This window comes from Arvicanthis niloticus, chromosome 4 (genome assembly GCF_011762505.2).
Source record: "Arvicanthis niloticus isolate mArvNil1 chromosome 4, mArvNil1.pat.X, whole genome shotgun sequence".
Classification (NCBI taxonomy): domain Eukaryota; kingdom Metazoa; phylum Chordata; class Mammalia; order Rodentia; family Muridae; genus Arvicanthis; species Arvicanthis niloticus.
In genome coordinates, this window is record NC_047661.1 from 4,422,754 (window position 1) to 4,448,695 (window position 25,942).

The 25,942-nt window shown below is 36.6% G+C and overlaps 1 long non-coding RNA gene across 2 annotated transcripts in view; it reads right to left on the reverse strand.

The window, feature by feature from the left end:
• The window catches only part of LOC117707673 (uncharacterized), a 452,126-nt gene that overhangs the window by 62,072 nt on the left and 364,112 nt on the right, over nucleotides 1-25,942 (reverse strand). The gene's annotated exons all lie outside the window — the stretch shown is intronic.

Consider the following 25,942-nt stretch of genomic DNA (forward strand, 5'->3'; position numbering starts at 1 on the left):
AGAGGAAAATCAGACTAACATTCCTCAGACCACAGAGGAGAGAACCCAACTTCAGGCAAGAAAGGCCTAGAGCAGATAGACACATTCCGCAGGACAAACCAATCCTTGTCACTTACAGACAAGGAAGGTCCTTGCCACCCCATTCCTCAAAGACCAATCAGTTTAAAAGTCACACTGTTCTGCCAATCATATTGTGCCTAGTCACTGTTTCCCTAGTCTACCCCTTAAGCTCAACTCCGGGTTCTTCTTGCCTTCATTCAAGAGAAACCCAGTGCACTGGATCATTATTATTATCATTAAACCTCATGTTATTGCAGTGAAAACTCCAAATTCATGACCTCTTAAGCCAGATATAAATGATATACATGTAGATGTAGACATAGATGTAGACATATTTTGTGTGTGTGTGTATGTGCAAGTGTGCGAGTGTGTTGAGATACGTGTGTGTGTATGTGTGTGTGTGTATGTATGTATGTATGTATGTATACATACACACAACATATTCTGAGTCTAATTGGTGCTCTCGAATGTATATGATTTAATGGCTGACCCCTTGATATTAGATAATTACTTAGGAACTTTATCCATGGAGAATACAAATTTCAGCAACACTAAACAGAAACAAACAAAAAAAGCCCAGTTTCTTATTAAAAACCTGTGAAAATGTAATAATTTTTGACATGACTCATTCTACACCCTATCCATGACAAAACTAATTTTTTCCACATTTTTATTTTGCCATGTTGACCAAACACAAAGATGAGATATTAGTGTCATTTTTTAAATATCTTATTTTATATAAATAAAGCTTTCCCAAAACCCAGAAGACATGCCCCTTCTGCTGGAATTCTTCCTCTGCTCAACTATAAATTAACATCCAGAGAACTTATACTTAGCATAGACTGACTAATATTTTCCTTTGAAGTAGTCCTTCATATTTTTGCAAAAGCAGTTTTTCTGACCCCAAAGAATATTTGTTGACTATAAACCAAACAGTATTTTCCTTATACAGAAGTGGAAACACAGAGGTACAGACTGAAAGACTTTAATACTAACATAAGAAATAAGTTGACCCATGAGCTGTACAAGTGTTTGTGTAATGATTGCATTGAATCTCTGAGTCACTTGATCACTCATTGATTGTTCTATGTTTATTTTTATTTAATTCTAAAACCTGTGCTGGGTATAGAGAATACTAGAAGGCACTGCATCCTGCTAATAAGTTAACTTTGTAGTATGAAAATGCAGACATAAATTACTGCAAGTTTGATTTCTCTGGACCTCACTTGCTCTTAGTATTTCCCAATACCTGAATAGCTTTTTTTCTCAAACTTCACTAAATTTTCTTTATCCAAAGGTTTTTCTTTTTTAAATAGATTAATTTATCTGATTTTCTTCCATAGTTACTGGTATACTTAAAGGATTTTAAACTGTACATAATACTGAGTACAATTTTTAAGGTGTTTAAAGCAACAAAGGGTACTAGAAAAAGAAAGAAAGAAAGAAAGAAAGAAAGAAAGAAAGAAAGAAAGAAAGGAAGGAAGGAGGGAGGGAGGAAAGGAGGGAGGGAGAGAGGGAGAAAAGTAAGGAAGAAGGAAGGAAGGAAGGAAGGAAGGAAGGAAGGAAGGAAGGAAGGAAGGAAGGAAGGAGAAAAACAAGAAAATAGCTTGTGGCAGTATCTAGAGACCGGAAAGTGGACTAGAAAATGTGACAGAAGCCAGCTGACAAATAGAGATAGTGAGGATCAGCGAAAAGATTTATAGATCATTTCAGGACCCTGACGTCAGCTCTGAGTCTGGCTGGGATACTTTCTGGATCAATCATTTGAGTTTATCACAATCAGATGAAGATATGACTGGATTGAGTTAATGAAAAAGATGATGTGCAGATGAAGGAAGAACATGTCCTGCTTTATAATCATAACTCCATGAGCCTCTTCAGACCCTGTCTATATTTTTTAGTAATAAGTAAACTAAAACATCTTTGTGTCTACATTAAACAAGACCCCTCAACTCCACTTTCTTGCACTAAATGTTATTGGATCCTTGTAACATATTCTTGGGAGAGACAGAAATTTTTTCCACCCAACCATATTCTCTTTTCATTACTGCTCATACACAGCAAAGCTAGTAGTGTCCATTGGACACACTCAGAGGACCTCCAAGTTACAGCCCTCTGACTATTGCAGTATTTCAGAAGGCCAACCCCAAACTAGAGTGCCCATGTCAGTATTAAAGTGGACTATCATAAATGCAAAAACAAATTATTTCAGTGTAACTTTGTCTGCATTAATTAAAATAACTTTAGAATAACCACACCAAAATAATGTAGAAAAAACAAATCACGAAGTACAGTTTACAAATGTTGTTACATGTAGTTACAGTTTACATGTTACAGTTACAGGTACAGTTTAAAAATGTTGAATTATTAAGAGTACTTGGAAGTATTTTAGGTACATCAAGATTCTAGACTCCATTCTCTCAAGCAGCTGGGCCTGTCCACCTGTCCACAATGGCAAAACTAGGATTCACTTCACTGTTTACATTGTGCCAGAATCTTGACACTAGTGGGACAACCTAAGCTAAAATCTCTGTGTATCATATCTTATACTATGTTTCTTTTTTTACAAGTACTACATAGTCTTTTTCATTCATATTGAACCCCAGGAGCCTGATAAAATATTTCTCCAATAGTGTAAATCCCCCTTGAGCAGTGTAGAGCTGCCCTTGAATCCCAGTTCTGGCGGCAGTTTTGTTTATCTTTAGCAAATTGGTTTCAGTTATCTTTTGTGTCATTTTGGAGCATGATCTTTCTGTTTCATTCACTGATTTTCCCACTACAGAATGAAAAACAGCCATAAAGTGATGGTACAATATGGTAAGGCTCAGCCTCCTTCCTAGGCCTGTGGCACTTAATTATTACACTTTGTTTGTCAACTATTTCTTGGCATCTAATTTTATTTGGGGACTTGTCTAAGCATTTAATTGAACTTGGAGAACCCCTTTCAAATATTTATCACCACTTTTTTCTTATTTTACTCCTGCCACATAATGATTCTGCACCAGATTTTAGACCACATGCACTTTTTTTTTCGCCCTGAAACAATTGCTATTTTTTTCTAACTTTAGGCTCTCACAACCTGAATTCCAATAAGATTTTATTATTTAAAACTACAGTTTTCACTTTGTGTAAATGCTTTTCTGTCTCACTTAGAACAACATAATTTTACACTTTCTTCATCCATACACATTTTATTTCTCCATTTTGAATCAACTGTTTCTAGTCTTTTAGAAAATGTCCTTATGTAAAATAAATGCTAATAAAGAGACAATATACATATCCTACACACCACAGTACCTGAAGTTTAGCTAGTCAGCCCTGACCACACTTTATGTAGTTGGGAATTCAACTCTCAGAGCTAATGAATATTTAAATGTTATCAACATCTAAAAAAATGTACTACTCAATTCAGTGATATTCTGGTCCTAGGTTCTTCTATAACTAAGTTTAGCTTCATGGGGCATCATTACTTTGGTTGGTTGGTGTCCCCAAGCCTATATCTACTTTCCCTTTTGAACTACCATATATAAATATACCAGATGTTCCTCAACAGAGGAATGGATACAGAAAATGTGGTACAATTATATATGGAGTACTACTCATTTATTAAAAACAACGATTTTATGAAATGTGCATGCAAATGGATGGAACATGAAAATATTATCCTGAGTGAGGTAACCCAATCACAAAAGAACACAAATGGTATGTACTCACTGATAAGTGGATATTAGCCAAAAGGAAGCTTAGAATACCCACAATACATCACACAGATCATACAAAACCCAAAAAGAAAGAGGATCACACCAAAGTGTGGATGCTACAGTCCTACTCAATAGGCAGAAGAAAATAATTTCTGGGAAATAAAGGGAGAGATTGAGAGGAGGCAGAGGGAAAAACGGGTTCCAGTATAGGAGAAGATGGGGGAGAAGTACAGAGGGTCAGGAATTTAAAAGTATTTATAAAACAGTAGGGGACTGGGAACTGGGGATAGACACTAGAAAGTCCCTGACACCAGGGACCCAGGAGGTTCCCCGAACCCAATAGGGAGGACATTAGCCAAAATACTTTACAAAGAGGAGATAGAACCTGTAGAGACCATGTCCAGTGGTTAGTCACAGCCCTCAGGTGAGGGATGGGGCCATGCAACCACCTCAAAAATATTAATCCAGTACTTGCTGACAAGAGCTTGGTATAGCTGTCCCCTGAGAGGCTCTGCCAGAGCTGGACCAAATATAGATGTGGATGTACACAGCCAAACACTGGACTGAGTGTGGGGCCCACGATGGAGAAGTTAGGGCAAGGACTGTTAGGAGCTGAAAGAAATTGCAACCTCATGGAAGAACAACAATATCAACCAACTAGACCCCTGAAAGCTCCCAGAGACTAAACCACCAACCATAGAGTACACAGTGGGTACCCATAGTTCTAGCTGTATATGTAGCAGAGAACTGCCTTGTCCCGCATCAATGGGAGGGTATCCCCTGAGTCCTGCAGAGGCTTCATGACTCAGAATAGGGGAACACTAGGGCTGAGGCAGGAATGGGTGAGCAAGTGGGGGAGCACCCTCATAGAGACAGGGGAGAAGGAAAAGGGGATGGGGACTTGTGGAGAGGAAACTGAGAAGGGGGATAACATTTGAAATGTAAATAAATAAAATAATAAAAATACTAGATGCTTAAAAGAAAACTACATTCCAATACTAGAAGAACTTGTGCATATTTCATTTTGTTCTGATCCTATTTAGAAACTTTTCCAAATAACCACTTAAAAAGTGTCACCAAATACAGTTGAGTCACATTCCCATTCATCTTCTTAATTTTTCACTTTTTAACCTCTAGTGTTTCCACTTACATTTCTTAGATATTGATCAAGTTTCATAAGCCACAGAACCAATACTGTTTATCATCCTTTCGCTGGAGATTAACTCAATTTCAAAATCCCTTGTAAATTTTATTTAAAATACTTATAGTAATTTTAGAAGTATAATACTAGAGAAAAACCAAGTGGATGACTTATTACAAATGTAAATTTAGTAACATGAAAAAACAAATTCCCAGGAAAAGCAACAATTTTGATCATAATATTGGAAGTCCAGCCATTCAAGTAAAATAAAATAGGATCTTAAAATAGTTACTCTTCCATTGACCACAACATAATCATAATAGCAAGATTAAGAGGCATAACTTTTACACAAATGAAACCCACAAAATTACTAAGACAAAGCAATGCTTAAAATGTTTATATTCTGAGTCTGTGGGATCATTCTATATTATAAAATTAGGATTCATAAAAGAAAAAACAGATAAGGTAAATTAAATTATATAAAAATTCTATAAGTTAATCCATTCAAAAAGAAATAAAATGGTGAAATGTTATTTCAACATTCTTCATAAGTTAAAACCTTTTAAACAATTTTGTAAAATTTAATGACATAGAAATGAAGCCACACAATTCATCCTAAGTCAAACAAGATTCAATACAAAATTGCCTTATGCCAGTGTGTGTATAAAGGCATTCATGAGGCTATCTCTTTCTCCATCTTGTTTAACATATTCCAAGTGACAAATGTTACTTTAGTCTGAGAAGAATGGTTTTAAAGTGTCAGTTTCCCATTTTGTGCTATCCTTCTTCTATACTCTGGTCCTGTGTATAAAAAACAGATAGAGGTCTTTTAAAGGGGAAACAAATAAATCCCTTAAGGTCATACAGGAAAATACCATAAAACAGGTGAAGGAAATTAATAAAGTTGTGCAAGACCTGAAAGTAGAACTAGAAGCGATAAAGAAAACACAAACTTAGGGAATCCTGGGGATGGAAAACCTAAAAAAGAGAACAGAAACAACAGATGTAAACATCACCAAAAAAAATACAGAAGATGGAAGATAATCTCAGATGTAGAAAACACAATAGAAGAAACTGATATATCTATCAGTCAAAGAAAATGCTTAATCTAAAAAATTTCCGACACAAAACATCCAGGAAATCTGGGATACCATGAAAAGACCTAACCTACAAATAATAGAAATAAAAGAAGATAAAGAGTCCCAGCTCCAAAGACTAGAAAATATTTTCAATAAATCATAGAGAAAAATGTTTCCAATCTAAAGAAACAGATGCCTATAAACACAAAAGAAGTTTATAGAACACCAATTAGATTAGACAAGAAAATAAAGTATTCTGGACACATAACAATCAAAACAAAAAAGTCTACACAAAGAAGAAAGTATATTAAAATTGGCAAGGAAAAATGGTGAGGTATTAAAATTACACCCAGCTTCTCAACAGTGACTCTAAAAGCTAGAAGGACCTCAACAAAGGTCTTTCTACCTCTAAAAAACCTACAAACACCAATCTACACTAGTATAGCCAGTAAAATTCTCAAGCAAAATAGATGGAGAAAACAAGATATTTCATGACAAATTTAAATTCAAACAATATTAATTAACAAATCCTGTTCTACAGACAATACTACAAGGACAACACCAACCCAAGGAGGATAATCCAAGATAGCACAGAAAATAAGTAATTTTATAGCAGCAAAAATAAGGGAAGCCTATGCAAGCGCACACACACACACACACACACACAGAGAGAGAGAGAGAGAGAGAGAGAGAGAGAGAGAGAGAGAGAGAGAGAGACAGACAGACAGACAGACAGACAGACAGACATGCACCACCAACATCAAAATAACAGGAATTAACAATCACTGTTATTAAATTCTCTCAACATCAATAAACTTGATTCTCTAATAAAAAGAAACAGGTAAAAAGAATGGATATGAAAGTAAGATTCCTCTGCATACAAGAAACACCTCAGCCAAAAAAAGATATATATTACCTCAGAATAAAGGGCTGGAAAACAGTTGTCCAAGCAAACATGCCCAAAGACAACACTATGTCTAATAAAGTAGACATTCAACCAAAATTAATCAAACAAGACAGGGAAGATTCATTCTCCTCAAAGAAAAAAATCTGCCAATATGATATTTCAATTCTAAATATCTATGCCCCAAATTTGTAAAAGAAACAGGGCTAAAGCTTAAAGCATACATCAAAACCCACCCTTTAATTGTGAGAGACTTCAACATCCAACTCCCACCAATTGACGAGTCATCCAGACAAACACTAAAAGGAGAAAAATTGAAGCTAACAGACATTATTCTTAAAATAGACAAAACAGATATCTATAGAATATTTCACTCAAACAGAAAAGGATATACATTCTCAGCACCTCATGGATACTTCTCCAAAACTGACCATATAGTAAATCAAAAGGCAAGCCTCAACAAGTAAACAAAAATGGAACTAACACCCTGACATCAAGGATTAAAGGTGGACCTCAACAACAGCAAAAACACCAAAAAGTCTACACACTCATGAAAATTAAACAACTTTCTACTCAATGATTTCTGAGTCAGAGAAGAAAGGGTTAGAAAGAAAGAAAGAAAAAGAGAGAGAGAGAGAGAGAGAGAGAGAGAGAGAGAGAGAGAGAGAGAGAAAGGAAGGAAAGAAGAAGGAGAAGGAGAAGGAGAAGGAGAAGGAGAAGGAGAAGGAGAAGGAGAAGGAGAAGGAGAAGGAGAAGGAGAAGGAGAAGGAGAAGGAGAAGGAGAAGGAGAAGGAGAAGGAGAAGGAGAAGGAGAAGGAGAAGGAGAAGGAGAAGAAGAAGAAGAAGAAGAAGAAGAAGAAGAAGAAGAAGAAGAAGAAGAAGAAGAAGAAGAAGAAGAAGAAGAAGAAGAAGAAGAAGAAGAAGGAAGGAAGGAAGGAAGGAAGGAAGCAATTAAAGACTTTCAAGAATCCAGTGAAGATGAAACTAAAACATACTCAAATTTATGAGACACAAAACAGAACTAAGAGGAAAGTGCCTCCATAATGAAATTAGAAAGACCTCATACCAGAAATTTAAAAGTACACCTGAATGTTATATAAAAAAAAAAAAAAAAAAAAAAAAAAAGGTTAACAGCTACGCCAATGAGGAATAGAAGGCAGGAACTAATTAAACTCAGGGATGGAATCAATCAGTTACATAAAAAGAAACAACACAAAGAATCAAAGAAACTAAGAGCTGGTTCTTTGACAAAATCAACAAGAAAGACAAACTCTAGCCAAATTAACCAAAAGACAGAGACAGGATCCAAATGAACAAAACCAGAAAGGAAAATAGAGACACTGAAGAACTTCAGATTTGTTATGTCTTACTTCAAAAGCCTATAGTCCATAAAATTGGAAAATCTTAATAAAATGGACAATTTTCTTGACAGATACCACTTACCAAAATTAAATCAATATCAAGTAAACTATTGCATCTATTGTATCACTTATTCCTCAAAAACAAAAAGGAGGAGAGGGGATGGGATTGGGGGTTTGTAGGGAGGGGAAATGGGGAAAGGGGATGGCATCTGAAATGTAAATAAATAAAATATTCAATAAAAAATGAGTAAAATATTTCAGCAGCCCTATAACCCCTAAAGAAATAGAAGCAGTCACAAAAAGTCTCCTAACCAAAAAAAAGATAGTTTTAGACAGAATTCTACCAGACTTCAAAAGAAAAGCTATTATCAATACTTCTCAAACTGTTCCACAAAATAGAAACAGAAGGAATACTGTCAAGCTTATTCTATGAAGCCACAGTAACCCTGATAACTATACCACACAAAGATTCAACAGTGAAAGAGAATGTCAGCCAATTTTTCCTATGAATATTGATGGAAAAATACTCAATAAAATACTTGAAAAAGAATCCAGGAACACATCATCCATTATAATCAAGAAGGCGTCATGCCAGAAAAGCAGAGATGGTTCTACATATGAAAATCTATCAATGTAATTCATCATATAAACAAACTGAATGAAAAGAGTCACATGATCATCTCATTAGATGCTAAAACAGCCTCTGAAAAAAAATTCAACACCCCTTCATTTTAAATGTATAAGAGAGATCAGGAATACAAGGTAAATATCTATATATATTCAGCACAATATACATCAAATTAAATGAAGAGAAAATTAAAGCAATTATTTTAAAATCAGGGACAAGATAAGGCTGGCCATTCTCTCCCTATCTATTCAATATAATACTTGAAATTCTAGCGAAAGCAATAACACAACTAATAGAGATCAAGGGGATAGATACAAATTGAAACAGAAGAATTCAAAATATCATTAATTGGGGATCATATAATACTACACATAATTGAAACCAAAATTTCTACCAAAGAACACCTATAACTGATAAACAATGTATATATATATGATTCCATTTAGTGTTATTCATGTTTTACTTTTACATATGTACATATATCCATATACACATACACACACATACACACACATATACATATATTACATATATATGTGCATTCATTTGTTGTTGTTGTTGTTAATATGTATATATGTTTAGAGCTGACATCTTAGAACTAGATAACTTCTTAGTTGTAAGTAGAACTGAAACATGAAATACATTTATCATAAGATATTGATTTAATTATATATGTATGTATATATAATTATATACATTCATATATGTACATGTGTATGTATATATGTGTGTGTATACATATGTGTGTGTATTTATATATGAATGTGTGCATGGTATATGAATACAAATGTATGCTCTTGCTCAACTATCAGATTATAATCCTTTATTTCTGTATTTCTATATTAAACATTCAATCATCTGTAGTCCACACTAACATTATACAATGAAATGTGCATATATTTTTAATGCTCTGTTAATCTGCATCATTACATTTAAGAAACTGAGAGACACATATGCTTGTTTAAGCATGTTATGCAAATGTTAAGTATATAAAGATTTTTAACATGTAAGTAATGTAAAACATGTCATAGTGACAACTCTTACACTGAGATAACACTTATCCTGATGGTGCCACATTTATACAGGATTTTTTATATATAGTCATTTCATATGCATATGAAAAAGTGAGACATTTACAGCACCTACAAGATATTAGAATTATTTCTTGGTTACTTTACCTCTGAAATGTGACAAGGGCTCTGTAAACATCCACTGTTGATAAGATCATACACAGAGGATACACCAGCAAGGTGCATTTGTTTATTCAAGTTGTTTGAAACAGAAATATGTAATCATAGAAGGAATTTTCCTGAAGGTCATTTTAAACTGAGCCAAGCTAACAGATAGTAAAATTCATACCCAATATTTTCAGCAATTTTCTGGTAACCACATTGTTGCTTTTTTTTTTTTTTTTAAAAAGAAAACACCTGTTGTCTGTGTTTTACATGCCATTGAAATGCCTTACTGTACATAATACATAATCCCTAGTCTGCATTGTCATAGAAATTTTCTAAAATAAAAATTCTATAATAATCAATTATACAGTAGTGAGGATTATTTTTTTAAAAGAATATATGTATTCCCATGTATAAGGGAAGCAAGTATATCACTTCCAAGTTATCAATCTTTTCAGTTGGTTGCAAATGTCTGACATCCCAGAGCTTATGGAATACAGTTCCTCAGAATCTCATTTGTTTAAACAGTTGTGTACTTTGATATAGATGAGCAGTAAGATCTATTTTAATCCCAGATTTTATTCCTTTATTTTAAGTAATTTTATTTTTTATAGTTATTTTCAACCCTGAAAAAGTAAACATAAAATTATTTTTAGACAGAAGTTAGAAATACACACATTGAACTATTAACAAATAAAAGGCAGGTTCTCTTTTTTGTCCTTCAAAGACTTTAGCTTTTACTTATTCACATCAAAAACTATTTACAATAAAAACTCAGAAAATTAGTACAAAATTGAATATTTTAAGCAATTAACATTTTAAGATTTAACAATTTATTTTTAACTTTTTATTGATTCTTCATTATTTTCACATCATGCACCCCAGTGTAGCTTATTTCCCTGTCCCCTAATATCTATCTTTGCTCTTGCCACCTCCTTCTCAAAATAACACACACACACACACACACACACACACACACATACACACACACCATGCATTACCACCACCACCACCACCACCAACATCCACAAGAAAACAACCAAGTAATAAAACAAAGCATAGGAGACATCTCATCATGGAAGCTGTAGTGTGCATGTCCCACAGTCTATCCCTCTCTCCATACATCATCACTTGCAAATGTTCATTGCAATGATTCATTGATCTAGTTCAAGATTTTTTGATTTCTGCGACACCATCAATATTAGATCCTTATCTGGACTCTGAAGTGAAAATTTCTGGTTTCTTTGGAGACTCTGTTGTGTCATGTGATGTTATTTTTGTAAACTGTCTTATGATGTCAGGGGCAGCCCTGCTTGTACACTGAAGGCCTAAAATCAGCCATAAGCCTAAAATCAGCAATAGGCCTGACATACATGACTGCTAACACAAAGTCTTGGGTCTCTATGGAAAAACACTGAAACAGATGTCTATAAACCATTGTAAACAGGCAACTTTTGTGGAAATCTACCACCTTGAGTAGTTATAGACCTTGTAAATAGGCAGCCTTGGCGGATAGTACCAACTTAGATAAGGACAAGTGAAGCATAGGCAGAGTCATAGTGACCTGACCCCTGAACCTTCACCCAGCTGATACCCTGTTCTGAAAGATATCTGTACTCCCCCTGAACATCTATGCTCCTGTGTCATCCCCTTCCCCCCACCCTGCATTTTTGTGTTTATAACCCCTGTGTTAAAAAGTAAAAATTATGATTTTATAATAATAAAAAAAAGAAAAAGAAAAAAGAAATGAAAAGAAAAGAAAAGAAATAACACACAGTGTCCCCCTGGCTCTGCTGACTTAGCTTCTGACAATCCATTTTCTTGTTCTCAGAAATACTTTGAATTATAAAATGTTATTGTGGTTTTTGTTAGTATGCTGGGTAAAATAATTTTTATTGATTTCATTTTAAATTTCAAAGTTTGTAGTGAGTTAAAATGTCCTTCAACATAATTATAGGTCATAATTATTTTCATATTGTAAAATGCAAGTTAATCTGTTGAACATTTTTTAAAAAATGGACTCCTTTTTGAGAATTTCATATATGAGCATTGTATTTACATAATTTTTTCTTTCTCTCCTTCCTCCCACTCTTCCCAACCCCCAATATTTTTCAAATATATCTTATTTAATTATTGTTCATATATGTATGTATATATGTATACATGTATACGTATGTATGTATATACAAATACTGATAAATAAAGTGTTTGGGGGAAAAACTGTCTTATGAGAGGATGTTTTTGCTTAAGAACACACGTGGGAGAATGTTTCGCTGAAAGCAAACACATGGTGATTTTCTGAAAACAGGGTGATAAAAGACCATGTGATATACTGCTAGATTGGATTATTGAGAGAACATGTGATCTTTGGAAAGGGTATAAATATAACCCAACACACAGTGGATGTCATTTTGTTGTATTGGTTCACCTTGGAACTCTTTGGTCATCTTCATTTGTTATGATTTCACAGAAAAAATAAAGACACCAACAATGGCTTCTTGCTGCTTCTGTGGAATCAGGCCAATTGGCAGAACTACCACTACTGATTCATGTGAACTAAACTGCTCATATTCTGAGAACACAGATTGTATTTGCTTCAAAGAACTATTTCTAAATAGTTCCATATCTTCCTTTGCCCTATTAATCTTTCCTTTCTACTACCTCTGGTAAATGGTAGATTTAAAATGAGGCTAAAGCATTTAAGTACACTAATTAAAATAAGGTTTAAAATAAATAAGCCTACAGCTTCACCTTTCTTCCAACCTGCTTCCTACCCAGGCCAGATCAGTGGCCAGATACCTGTCCATACCTTCAGCCTGCCTGCCTTCCAGGAAGTCTACAGTAACCAAAGACACAGGTGAGAATCTTGTTCAAATATGCATGCCAGCTGGAAAAATCATGAGGCCTAGCTGATGGGGGGTGGGTGAACTCCCAACCCCCTGAGCTCCACTTTCCTTCCAGACTGCTTTGTAACCTGGCTAGATCAGTAGCCTGATACCCTCTCACACAAAACAGCCTGCATGTCTTCCAGGAGGTCCACAAAGGCACAGCTCCACTTTTCTTCATGTCTACTTTTCTACCCAAGCTAGATCAGCAGTTTGATACCCGCTCACATGCTACAGCCTGCATGCTATGCAGCAACACCTTCCTTCTTGATGCTTCTCTACCTGGGCCAAGTAAATGGGCCAGATACCCTCTCACAGCCCACAGCCTGCCTGACTCCTAAGAGGTCCTCAATAACAAGTGGCAAAGGAATTCTGCTCTAACCAGAGACAGCACTGTCTACCTCCAAGAAGACCATCTTTACCTGCCTCCAAGGATGCCTGCTATAGTCAGAGACACCCAGGACAGTGAACATCTGAGATAACTAGATAAACAGAGGCAAGTGTAAGATCATAAGCAACAGAAACAAATGTAATTCATCAGCATCAGAACCCAGTTCTCCCAAGAAAATAAGACTTGGATACACAAATACACATGAAAGGCAAGTTAATGACCTAAAATCTTGTCTCATGAAGATGATAGAGGTCTTTAAGGAGGATATAAAATACTCCTTTAACAAAATATAGGTAAACAAGTAGAAGCCCTTAAAGAGAAAACAAAACTCTTAAGGAAATATAGGAAACAACAATGAAGCAGGTGAAGGAATTGAACAAAATGATCCAAAAATATAATGGAAATAGAAACAATTTAAAAAACACAAAGGAGACAACCTTGGATTTGGGCAACTTAGGAAAGAGATTGGGAGCTAGAGATGCAAGCATCACCAACAGAATAAAAGAGATAGAACAGAAACTCTCAGACATAGAAGATACCATAAAATATACTGACACATCAGTCATAGAAAATACAAAATATAAAAAGCTCCTGACCCAAAATATCCAGGAAATTCAAGACATAATAAAAAGCTCAAACCTAAAAATAATAGGAATAAAAGAGAGTGAAGAATCCCAGATTAAAGAGGCAGAAAATATTTTCAACAAAATTATAAAAGAAAACTTTACTAACCTAAAGAAAGTGATTATCCATAAATGTACAACAGGCCTGCAGAACACCAAATAGACTGGACCAGAAAAGAAAATTATCTCCTCATATAATAATCGAAACTCTAAATGCATAGAACAAAGAAAGAATATTAATGCTGTATGGGGAAAATGCCAAGTAACATATAAAGGCAGACCTATAAGAATTACATGAGTCTTCTCAACAAAAACTCTAAAAGCCAGAAAATCCTGGATATGTCATATAGACCCAAGAGAACACAAATGCAAGACCAGGATACCACACTCAGCCAAACTCTCAAACACCATAGATGGAGAAACCAAGATGTTCAATGAAAACACTTAATTTAAACAATATCTTTTTACTAATCCAGCCCTCAGAGGATATTGAGAAGTGATTTAAGAACCCAGTTCTTCCACCATAGCAAGTCCTGGGTACCACATCACACCAGAAAAGCAAGACCCAGATTTAAAATCACTTCTCATGATGATGATAGAGGACTTTAAGAAGGACATAAATAACAACCCCAAAGAAATACAGGAGACACATGTAAGCAGGTAGAAACCCTTAAAGAGGAAACCCAAATAAAAATCCCTTAAAGTATTACAAGAGAACACAACCAAACAGGCGAAGGAAGTGTACAAAACAATTCAGGACATAAAAATGGAAGTAGAAACAATAAAGATATCACAAAGGGAGACTACCCAGGAGATAGAAAATCTAGGAAAGAGATCAGGAGTCATAGACACAAGCATCACCAACAGAATACACGGGATAGAAGAGAGAATTTCAGGTGCAGAAGATACCATAGAGAACACTGACAAAACTGTCAAAGAAAATAAAAATTCCAAAAATTCCTAAACCAAAACATCCAGGAAATTCAGGACACAATGAGAAGACCAAACCTACAGACAATAGGTATAGAAGAAAGCAAAGATTCCTGACATGAAATGCCAGTAAATATCTTCAATAAAATTATAGAAGAAAACTTTCCTAACATAAAGAGATGCCTATGAACATATAAGAAGTCTACCGAACTCCAAATAGACTAGATCAGAAAAAGAAATTCTCCTTTTCACATAATAATCAAAACACAAAATGCACAAAACAAAGAAAGACTATTAAAAGCAGTAAGGGAAAAATGTCAAGTAACATATAAAGGCAGACCTATCAGAATTACACCAGATTTCTCACCAGAGACTGTAAAAGCCAGAAGATCCTGAACAGATGTCATACAGACCCTAAGAGAACATAAATGCCATTCCAGGCTACTATACCCACCAAAACTCTCAATTACCATAGATGGAGAAACCAAGATATTCAATGACAAAAACAAATTTATAAATATCTTTTCACAAATCCAGCCCTACAAAGGATAATAGAGGGAAACCACCAAAACAATGGGGGGGGGGGGAATTATACCCTAGAAAAAGCAGAAAAGTAATCTTTTCCCAACAAACCCAAAAGAAGATAGCCACACGAACATAGCTCTACCTCTAATAATAAAAATAACAGGAAGCAACAATATCTTCTCCTCAATATCTTTTAATATCAATGGACTAATTCCCCAATAAAAAGACTAATATTAACAGAATGGATACTTAAACATGACCCAACATTTTGCTCCATAGAGGAAAGGCACATCAGTGACAAAGACAGACACTACAACAAACTAAAAGACTGGAAAACAATTTTCCAAGCAAATGGTCCCAAGAAACAAGCTAGAGTAGCCATTCTATATTAAATAAAATTGAATGTCAATCAGAAATTATAAAGAAAAGTAAGAATGGACACTTCATACTCATCAAAGGAAGAATCAACCATGATGAAATCACAATTCTGAACATCTATGTGTGCAAGGGCACCCACATTCATAAAAGAAATTTTACTACATAGCACTTCACAAAATAATAGCGGGAAACTTCAACACCCACTCTCAGCAATGGACAGATCATGGAAACAGAAACTAAACAGAGACACAGTAAAACTAAGAGAAGTTATAAACCAAATGGATTTAGTACATATTTATAGAACATTTCATCTAAAAACAATAAGAATATACCTTCTTCTCAGCACCTCATGTTACCTTCTCCAAAATTGACCATATAATTGGTCACAAAACAGGCCTCAACTGATTCAAGAAAATTGAAATAATCACATGAATCTTATCAGATATAAGGCTGGTCTTCAATAATGATAAAATCAATGGAAAGCCCACATACACGTGGAAGCTGAACAATGTTGAAGTAGAACAATGTTCTACTCAACGATAACTTGGTCAGGGAAGAAATAAGAAAGAAATTAAAGACTTTTAAAAATTTAATGAAAATGAGGACACATCATACCAAAATTTGTGGGATACAATGAAAGCAGTGCTAAGAGGAAAACTCATAGCTCTAAGTGCCTACAAAAAGAAACTGGAAAGAGCATACATTAATAACTTGACAGCACACCTGAAAGCTCAAGAACAAAAAGAAGCAAATACACCCAAGAGGAGTGGGCAGGAAATAATCAAACTCAGGGCTGAAATCAACCAAGTAAAAACAAAAAGAACTGTACAAAATATCAACAAAACCAGGAGCTGGTTCTTTGAGAAAATCAACAAGATAGACAAAACTATAGCCATACTAACCAAAGGGCACAGAGACAGTATCCAAATTAATAAAATCAGAACTGAAAAGGGAGACATAACAACAGAAACTGAGGAAATTCAAATAATCATCAGATCCTACTACAAAAGCCTATACTCAACAAACCTGGAAAATCTGGATAAGATAGACAACTTCCTAGACAGATACCAGACACAAAAGTTACATCAGGATCAGATAAACTATCTAAATAGTGCTATAACACATAAAGAAATAGTAGCAGTTATTAAAAGTCTCCCTACAAAAAACCAGCCTAGGTCCAGATGGTTTTAGTGCAGAATTCTATCAGACCTTCGAAGAATACCTAATACCAATTCTCTGTAAACTATTTCACAAAATAAAAATAGAGGGAACACTACCCTCTATTTTTACTTACTCTATTTTTATTTATTAGAACACTACCAATTTGTTCTAGGAAGCCACAATTATGTTCATACTTGAACCACACAAAGACCCAACAATAAAAGAGAACTTCAGACCAACCTCCCTTATGAATATCAATGCAAAAATATTCAACAAAATTCTCACAAACTGAATCTAAGAACACATCAAAACAATCATCCAACATGATCAAGTAGGCATTATCCCAGGAATTTAGAGATGGTTCAAGGCATCAATATAATCCACTTTATCAACAAACGTAAAGAAAAAAATCACATGATTATCTCACTAATGCTGAGATTTCACAAATCCAGCATCCTTTCATGGGAAAAGTCTTGGAAAGAATAAGAATCCATGGCCCATACCTAAACATAGTAAAGGCAGTATACAGCAAATGAGTAGCCAACATCAAACTAAAAGGAGAGAAACTTGAAGCAATCCCAGTAAAATAGGAGACTAGACTAGGCTGCCCACTCTCACCCTACCTATTCAATAAAGTACTGGAAGTCCTAATCAGAGCAATTAGACAACAAAATGAGATCAAAGACATACAAATTGGAAAGGAAGAAGTCAAAATTTCATTATTTGCAGATAATATGATAGGATACTTAAGTGATCCCAAAACTTTCATTAGGGAACTCCTAACCCTGATAAACAACTTCAGCAAAGTGGCCAGATATAAAATTAACTCAAACAAATAGTAGCTTTTCTCTACTTAAAGGACAAGCAGGCTGAGAAAGAAATTAGGGTAACAATACCCTTCACAATAGTCATGAATAATATAAAATACCTGATGTGAATCTAACCAAGCAAGTCACAGATCTGAATGACAATAACTTCAAGTTCCTAAAGAAAGAAATCAAAGAAGATTTCAGGAGATGCAAAGATCTCCCATGCTCATGGGTTGGCAGGATTAACATAGTAAAAATGGCCATTTTGCCAAGAGCAATATACAAATTTAATGCAATCCCCATCAAAATTCCAACTCAAGTTTTCACAGAGATAGAAAAAGCAATTTTCAAATTCATTTTGGTCTAAAGAAAAACCCAGGATAGTAAGAACTATTCTCAACAATAAAGGAACATCTTGGAGAATCATCATCCCTGACCTCAAGCTGTACTACAGAGCAGCGATGATAAAAACTACATGGTATTGGTGCAGACATAAGCAAAAGATCAATGGAACAGAATAGAAGAGCCAGAAATGTGTGGGAAGCGGCTCTGCTCTCTCCATTACAAGGTGGCACTTGGCATAGGCATTGCTTGAGAGAAAAGACAACTCCATATATAGAGTTGTATGCGCTGAGAGGTGTGGTTACCCAATCACCCCACCTCGCGTCATTGAGAGTGGCCAATTAGTGACTTCGTGGCAGCTGCTGATAGGATCAAGGCAATGCTTATAAGGGGCTGCGGGAGCTGGGGAAAAAGACAAGAGAAGAGAAGGAGAGAGAGGAAGCACGCTGTACAGGAATAGCTGAATAAACTGCTTGAAGAAGAACACGGTTGCCTTTGCCTTATTCCGCGGGTTGGATGTGGGTAGCAATTTGCTGTCAGCATATTTATTCAACAATCAGAAATAACTTGCGGGCATAGTCACATAACAGGACTTGGATCTACCTCTTGTCTGTAGGGCAACCAGGTGTTAAGGGCCCACACTTAGCATATAATATGTAACAAAAGACCAAACTTCAACTGGACTCCTTCTGGTTATTTTGTTGCCCTGTGTCACAGAGATTCTGCATCTTTAAAACAGCAAGACTGGTCCTTTCATGCATCTCAACCATTCACAGAGGATATAGATTTGAGAATGGGCAAATTCAGAGCCCTGGATCTGGGCCTGGCAGGTATACGAGCTGGCCAGCTCTCCCTTAACTGCACCACCATGGTTATCTCTCCAGTAGTGCTCTAGTTAGGCCACCCAATACAACCATCTGGCAGGAGGTAGGGTCAGCTTTCATGTTCTCATGCTCTCAGAGCCAGCTCTGCTGCATTCATTCCTTGAAAGGCAGCTCCACTCTCTGCCCAGTCAAGGTGTCATCTCTTTGTCCCAAGCGCTGTGATTGCCTAGTGTGGGGAGCCAACAGAAGGCAGCTATCATCCTTTCAGCCATCTTGAGCCAAATACCCTGACAAGAGGCTTGTTTAAAATAGCCTACAACAGCTGAGAACACTCTGATAACATCTTGTTTTAGATACCCAGGATTTTCCCTTGGGTGTGTGAGACTTAAAGGTGTGTAATTTAAGGGAGTGACTTAGAGATCAGATTTAGAGACAAGACCTAAGGGCATGACTTAAAGGCGTGACTTAAAGATATGGCTTAGAAGTGAAACATATAAAAGGCGAGAGACAGACAGAAGAAATGATTATTAGGTATTAGGCACTTGGAAGGGAGCTTGGAAAGAAGCTTGGAACTTGGAGACACTAGGGACTAGGAACTAGGAACTTGGAACTTGGAACTAGGGACGTGGAGAGAAGAGAGATTGAAGAATAAACGGGATTGAATCGCACTCTGTCTGGTCTCCATTCCTCACATCTGTCCTCACTCTCTCTTGCTGAACCCCGACCCGCTGACCAGAGCAGCTTGGGGCAGTGCAGGCTCTAACAATTTAGCCCCCAAGGCTTTTGGCATTGTGGGTTCCAACATTGACAGAGCGGTCTGTGACATTTTGGCCCCTGAACATGGAGCAGCTCTGGCCGCAACAAGCTAGGATAGTTCTCCCTTACTTATGTTCAGAACTAGCTCACCTGTGCCTTAACCATCAGGGCCAAATACACTGTGATGCCTATGAAGGTGGAGGACCCACTCTCCATGGTGCTGCAACTGATAACAGATGGGGCAAGCTCTCCAGTGTGGGGTGGTATGGTTATGTACAGCCCCCTGAACATCTGTCTGGTCCCTTGCAGCTACCCCAGAGCAAAGACATCCCCATGTTTTAGTGGTAACATGAGCCACAGACATCAACACTGACCCCTCCTACTCAGCAGACATAGGCACAAACATAGGTCTTAGCAACAGCTAGAGCTGGGACCTTACCATAGACCCAGGTGGTGGGGCTGGCAATTTATACCAGGACACTCCTCTTAACACTCTATTTCCATCTTTCTTTATACCACTTAAGCTACTCCACCTACCCCTTTTTCTCCCATCGGATTACAACAACATACACATTGTGGTGAGTCCCACTGCAGGCTGGCCATGCAACTGGTGGCCACCTTAGTGACATTCCCCATCAATGCTCTGTGATGCAAAGGTAAGGAGGTATCTATGGCCTGAATGTGCTGTGGGATGAAGGGCATGTCTGCAAGTAGCATGGTGACTTGCAGGTCTCTGTCTGTCTTCTTCCTCCAGTGTTGTGCTGTATGGATTTAACTTGATCTGATTTTTTTTTTTTTTTTTAGTTCTAGGCATAAGACAGCCTTGTCCACCAAGCCAAGCATAATCCTAGGATGAAGAAAAGAATCCCATCTGCTCCTCCCCTGACTGATATAAAAACAACACCATGAACAAGGCTTCTCTCTGCCCATTGCTAGAGAAAAAGTAGCTCTTAGTGTTTGGATTAAAACTTTGTAGCCTATTTTTAACTGAAAACAGATTTGAATGACTCTATGCTAGTTCAATTCTCTTCCCTGACCTCAAGCTATACTATAGAGCAATAGTCATAAAAATTGCATGGTATTGGTACAGAAACAGGCAAATAGATCAATGGAATCAAATTAAAAACCAAGAAGTGAACCCAGATACCTATAGTCACTTGATCTTTGACAAAGAACCTAAAATTATTCAGTAGAAAAAAGACAGCATTTTCAACAAATGGTGCTGGTTCAACTGGCGGTCTGCATTTAGAAGAATGTAAATTGATCCATACCTATCTCTTGCACAAAGCTCAAGTACAAGTGGATCAAGGACCTCCATATAAAACCAGACACACTGAAACTAATAAAAGAGAAACTAATAAATGGGGAAGAACCTTGAATACTTGGGCACAGGGAATAACTTCTTGAACAGAACACCAATGGCTTATGTTGTAAGAGCAACAATATTACCTCACAAAATTGCAAAGCTTCTATAAAGCAGTGGACACTGTCAATAGGACAAAATGGCAACCAACAGATTGGGAAAGATTTTTACCAATCCTACATCTGATAGAGGGCTAATATCTAAAATATACAAAGAATTCAAGAAGGCAGATTCCAGAGAACCAAATAACCCTATTAAGAAGTGGAGTAAACTCATGCCACAGCGTGCATACAGGGGGTCACCACAACATTATTCACAATAGTTAAAGGGTGGCCATCAGGTGATGACATTAGTGACTTCTAGAGACAGAGAAGAAGGAAAATATGATGGAAGCAGCATGCATAGCTTCTTTCTTATTTAAAAAGTTCTTAATTAGGTAGTTTGTATAACTCAGAAACTAAACCCCACAGAACTGTATACTTTACTTGTATTAACTATATTGTATTATGCATTGCTTTCAATAAGACGATTAAAAGTAAAAAAATAATAATAAAAGTGGAGTAAAGAGCTAAATAGAGAATACTAAGCTGGGGAATCTCAAATGTCTGAAAAACACTTAAAGAAATGTTCACCATCTTTAGTCATTAGGGAAATGCAAATCCAAACCACCCTGAGATTCCACATCACATCAGTCAGAACGGCTAAGATCAAAACCGTAGGTGACAGCAGATGCTGATTAGAATGTGGAGAAAGAGAAACAGTCCTTCATTGTGGATATTAACCCAAAAGCTCATAATGCCTATGATAAAACCTACAGACCATATGGAGCATAGAAGGAAGAAAGATCAGGGGGTGGATGCTTCAGTCCTGCATTGAGAGAAGGGCAGAATGATTGTGGCAGTTGAAAGGAGAGGGGAAAAAGGGAGGGAGAAAGAAGGAGGAAATAAGGGTGGCCATATCAGAATCTGGAGGAGACTTGAGAGAGGTACAGAGGGTCAGGAAATTAATAATAATAATAATAATAATAATAATAATAATAATAATAATAATAAAGGTAGCAGAGGAATGAGGAACTGGGGATAACCACTGGAGGGTCCCAGACACCAGAGAAATGTGAGGCTCCCAGGAACCAATGGGATTGACTTTAGCTGTAATGCAAAGAGAAGGGGGAGACAGAATGTGTGCCGAGCACCTCCAGTAGATAAGCATGGCTCCTGGTAGAGGGATGGAGCCACCCACCCATCTGAACTTTTTTTAACCCAGAAATGTTCCTGTCCAAAGGAAGAACAGGGACAAAAATAAAACAGAGACCGAAGGAAAGGCCAACAAGGGAATGGCCCCAGCTTGGGACATATGACGTCTGCTGACACCAAATCCAACACTGTTGCTGTGGTCAAGAGGCACTTACAGACAGGAACCAAGTGTGGCTGTTTCTGGAGAGGTCTGGCCAGCTACTGACCAATGCAAACGCAGATACTTGGAGCCAACCATCAGGTTGAACTCAGGGAACCTGTTGGGGGAGCTGGCAGAAGGACTGAAGGATTGGAGGAATATTGCAACCCCATTGGAAGAACAAAATAGGCTGGCCTGACCATAGGATGATTCTCCCAGAGACTAGACCATCAATCAAGGAGTGTACATAAAGGTATCTTGGGCTCCAGATACATATGTAGCAGCAAATGTCCTTGCCTGACAGCAATGGGAGGGCAGGCCCTTGGTTCCAGGGAGCTTTGATGCCACAGAGTAGGGGGATGCTGGAGTGATAGGGCCAGAGAGTATGTGTCTGTGGGGGAACGTTTTCATATAGGCAAAAGTGAGGGGGGAGTGCAGATGTGGGACAGGGGATGATATTGGTGGGGTAATCTGGAAGTGGAATATCATTTGAGATGTAAATGAATGGAATGATTAATAATAATAGAAGAAAAAAAAAAGAACGTTCAGATCTGGTTTACTTATTAACTTAATAATTATGCTGTCAGTTATATGTTCCACACTGCTGACATGGGAAGTTTCTCACCAGAAGTACTTTTTTTTAATATTTGTAATGAATTATCTGTTAGTACAACAGTGATTGATTGGAAGTCCTACTTTAATATCTTAACTATAAATAATCCACAAAGCTTCAAAACGTAACGTGTTAGAATCTGATTTTTTTATATTTAAAACTGATAAGCTTTGTACCCCATCCCCAATCTTAAATTTATGTCCAGCCCAGTTTTAGTCATATAATATAACAATTAACAAAATTAATCAGCATCTAACACTAAATCAGCATCAATCAGTCTTAACTACAATATATTACTATTTTTCTCCTTCTTTAGAAACCTTTATTATATCCATCTGGGAATAGTTTTATTTTTTATGAAAATAACTAGTAAAGTAGAAATCACAGTGAACTGATACAGATTTAGGTATCTGAAGCTGCCTATTCCTTTTTCTTCTTTTTTTTACATTTTTTAAATTGGATATTATATTTATTTACATTTCAGATGTTATTCCCTTTCCCCATTTCCCCATAAACTCCCTATCCCATCCCTCCTCCTCCTATTTGCTTTTATACTGTTTAAATTACCTGCAAGTATTAAGGTCAGTTCTAGGTTGAGGAACTAGCAATACAATAGATGCAAATAGTCAAGGAACAAGCAAGACAATAAACAACAATAGTCAAAGAAGCTGCCTATTCTTATTAGAGTCTATTCTTATTTTACAAAATTGGGATTTTTCTTAACCTATATTATCATGGGTATTAATATTGTATACTATTTAGATAATGTAAAAACTATCGATTTTATTAAGCACTTGGAATATAAGATTCTGAGGAAGATGCAAATTATAAAACTCTGAAGCCTCAAGAGGTGAAGAGAAGGAACAGTATGATTAAAGCAGAAGTTAACAGTATTGCTTAAAGCAGAAGTTTTAAGCAATTCCCCCTTTTTAAAGGTTATATTCTGATCTAAGACTGCCTAGAGGGATAGCAAGGAAAGGAACTGTCCTGGAGAAGCTAGCCTGGAAGGAAACACCACACTTTATTAGCCAGGGCTTCATTGCAGAGCCCTTTACTAACATGTAACTGTCATTCAAGAGCTTTCCAGGTCTACAACAGCAGATATGCACTGGCCACTGACACTCTGCCCTTGCAGAATCAAGTCTGAATTAAGAATTGGGTTGCCAGAGAGAAGAGATTTCTAAAAGGGGCCTTCATAACAGTAGAAAGCAATTCATAAGAGTTCAGTGGTAGTCACTGAAAAACCGCTCTGTAGTTCCACACAGAAAATTTTGGAGACATTCTGTAAGATCTCTGGTCACTGGGTCATAGCCAATAAACCCTCTTTGACATGCACATAGGATACCTATTTATTGTGAAACTTGTCTTTTGTTTGAGATTGCTTCTTCCAAAGAAGTCTAATTCCTATGCTATGTCATCTTTTTGGAAACAGAAAACTGCCTCCTGAATAGGTAATTGGATACATAAGTTTGAAGGTGACAGACGATATATAAGCAGCATAACTAGCATTATACAGTTAAAAAAACTAAAATAAAAACAATAATTAAAAAAAAACCCTTTTCCAAAAATGTCCTTCAATCCAAAGTCATACCATCCAATTTCTAAACATTTTACAATGCCAGATACTTAAATGGAAAGATGAGCTCCATGTACCCAACCCGTAATAAAATTATAAATGTTCAATGAGTTAAAATTAGCCTTGCTCAAAGAACTGCCAGAGTGTACGATGACAATGTCTCATCAAATACATGAAATAAAAAGAAATATTCAAAGGACCTAATGGAGTCAAGCAATAATGTAGCTGTCAGTTTTTTTTCTTCTGGTGTTAAGATAAAATACTCTGACAAAACCAACTTAAAGGAGAAATTGTTTCTTTAAGTTTACATGTGGGGACTATAATGGTGGGGAGAAGGAGCTTGGAGCAGCTGCCACATTGCTTCCATAATCAAGAAACAAAGAGTGATGAAGTCTCTTTGTCCATTTATACAGCCCAGAATCCCAGCCAGGGAATATTACCTCCCAATGTCAGCTGGTCTTACCATTTCTATGAAGGCAGTCAGGATAATCCCCTCTGTCTACAAGGTCTTTCTGGACCACCAAAGGAACAAATGAAAAATATTCACTCAAAGGATTACTACTAGATCTAAACTGGCGGAAGAATCAATTAAATTGACAAACTGATAACAATTAAGTAATTTTAAGGAAGAAATTTATGGATGAAGTGAAAATATTGGTAAGAATAGAAAATTATGACTGTGGATGCCTACGCTAAAAATAGTAGAGGTTGATGGGGTACTTCTGGAGTCACGGTGTTCAAAGGCAGGAACATGGAGACTCAAGGGCTGTCCTGAGCTACATAGCAAGATCCTATTTCAAATAAACAAAAACAAAGAAGCTAGCATTGTAGCAAAAAGCACTGACCCAGCATATGCACTAAATATCTTGCATACACTGAAAAAAAAAGGGTGAAAGATCTCAAACTGGTAACCTGGTAACCTAACTTTCTACCTTCCCATACTGGTAAATTAAGTCTGAAGCAATGTAAAGTATAAATAAATAAATACATCATTAATTATTAAAATACAAATGGAAAAACAAGAAAGAATATCAATAAAACTGTAAGCTGGTTCTTTGAAAATATTTTTAAAAGCAGACTTTAAAATGATCAGAAACAAATAGACCGGGGCACACACGTTGTTTGGCTCTGAGCTGCAGCCTGCTTGGCAACACAGCAGCCTGCCCTGCCCTGCCCTGCCCTGCCCTGCCCTGCCCTGCCCTGCCCTGCCCTGCCCTGCCCTGCCACTGCCTGAGCTGTAACTTGCTGCTTTGGGACCCCTTGATGATTAGGCCACAATCTTCAATGAGTAGATATTCCTCAGTTCTATGGTGTTCTTGGTCACA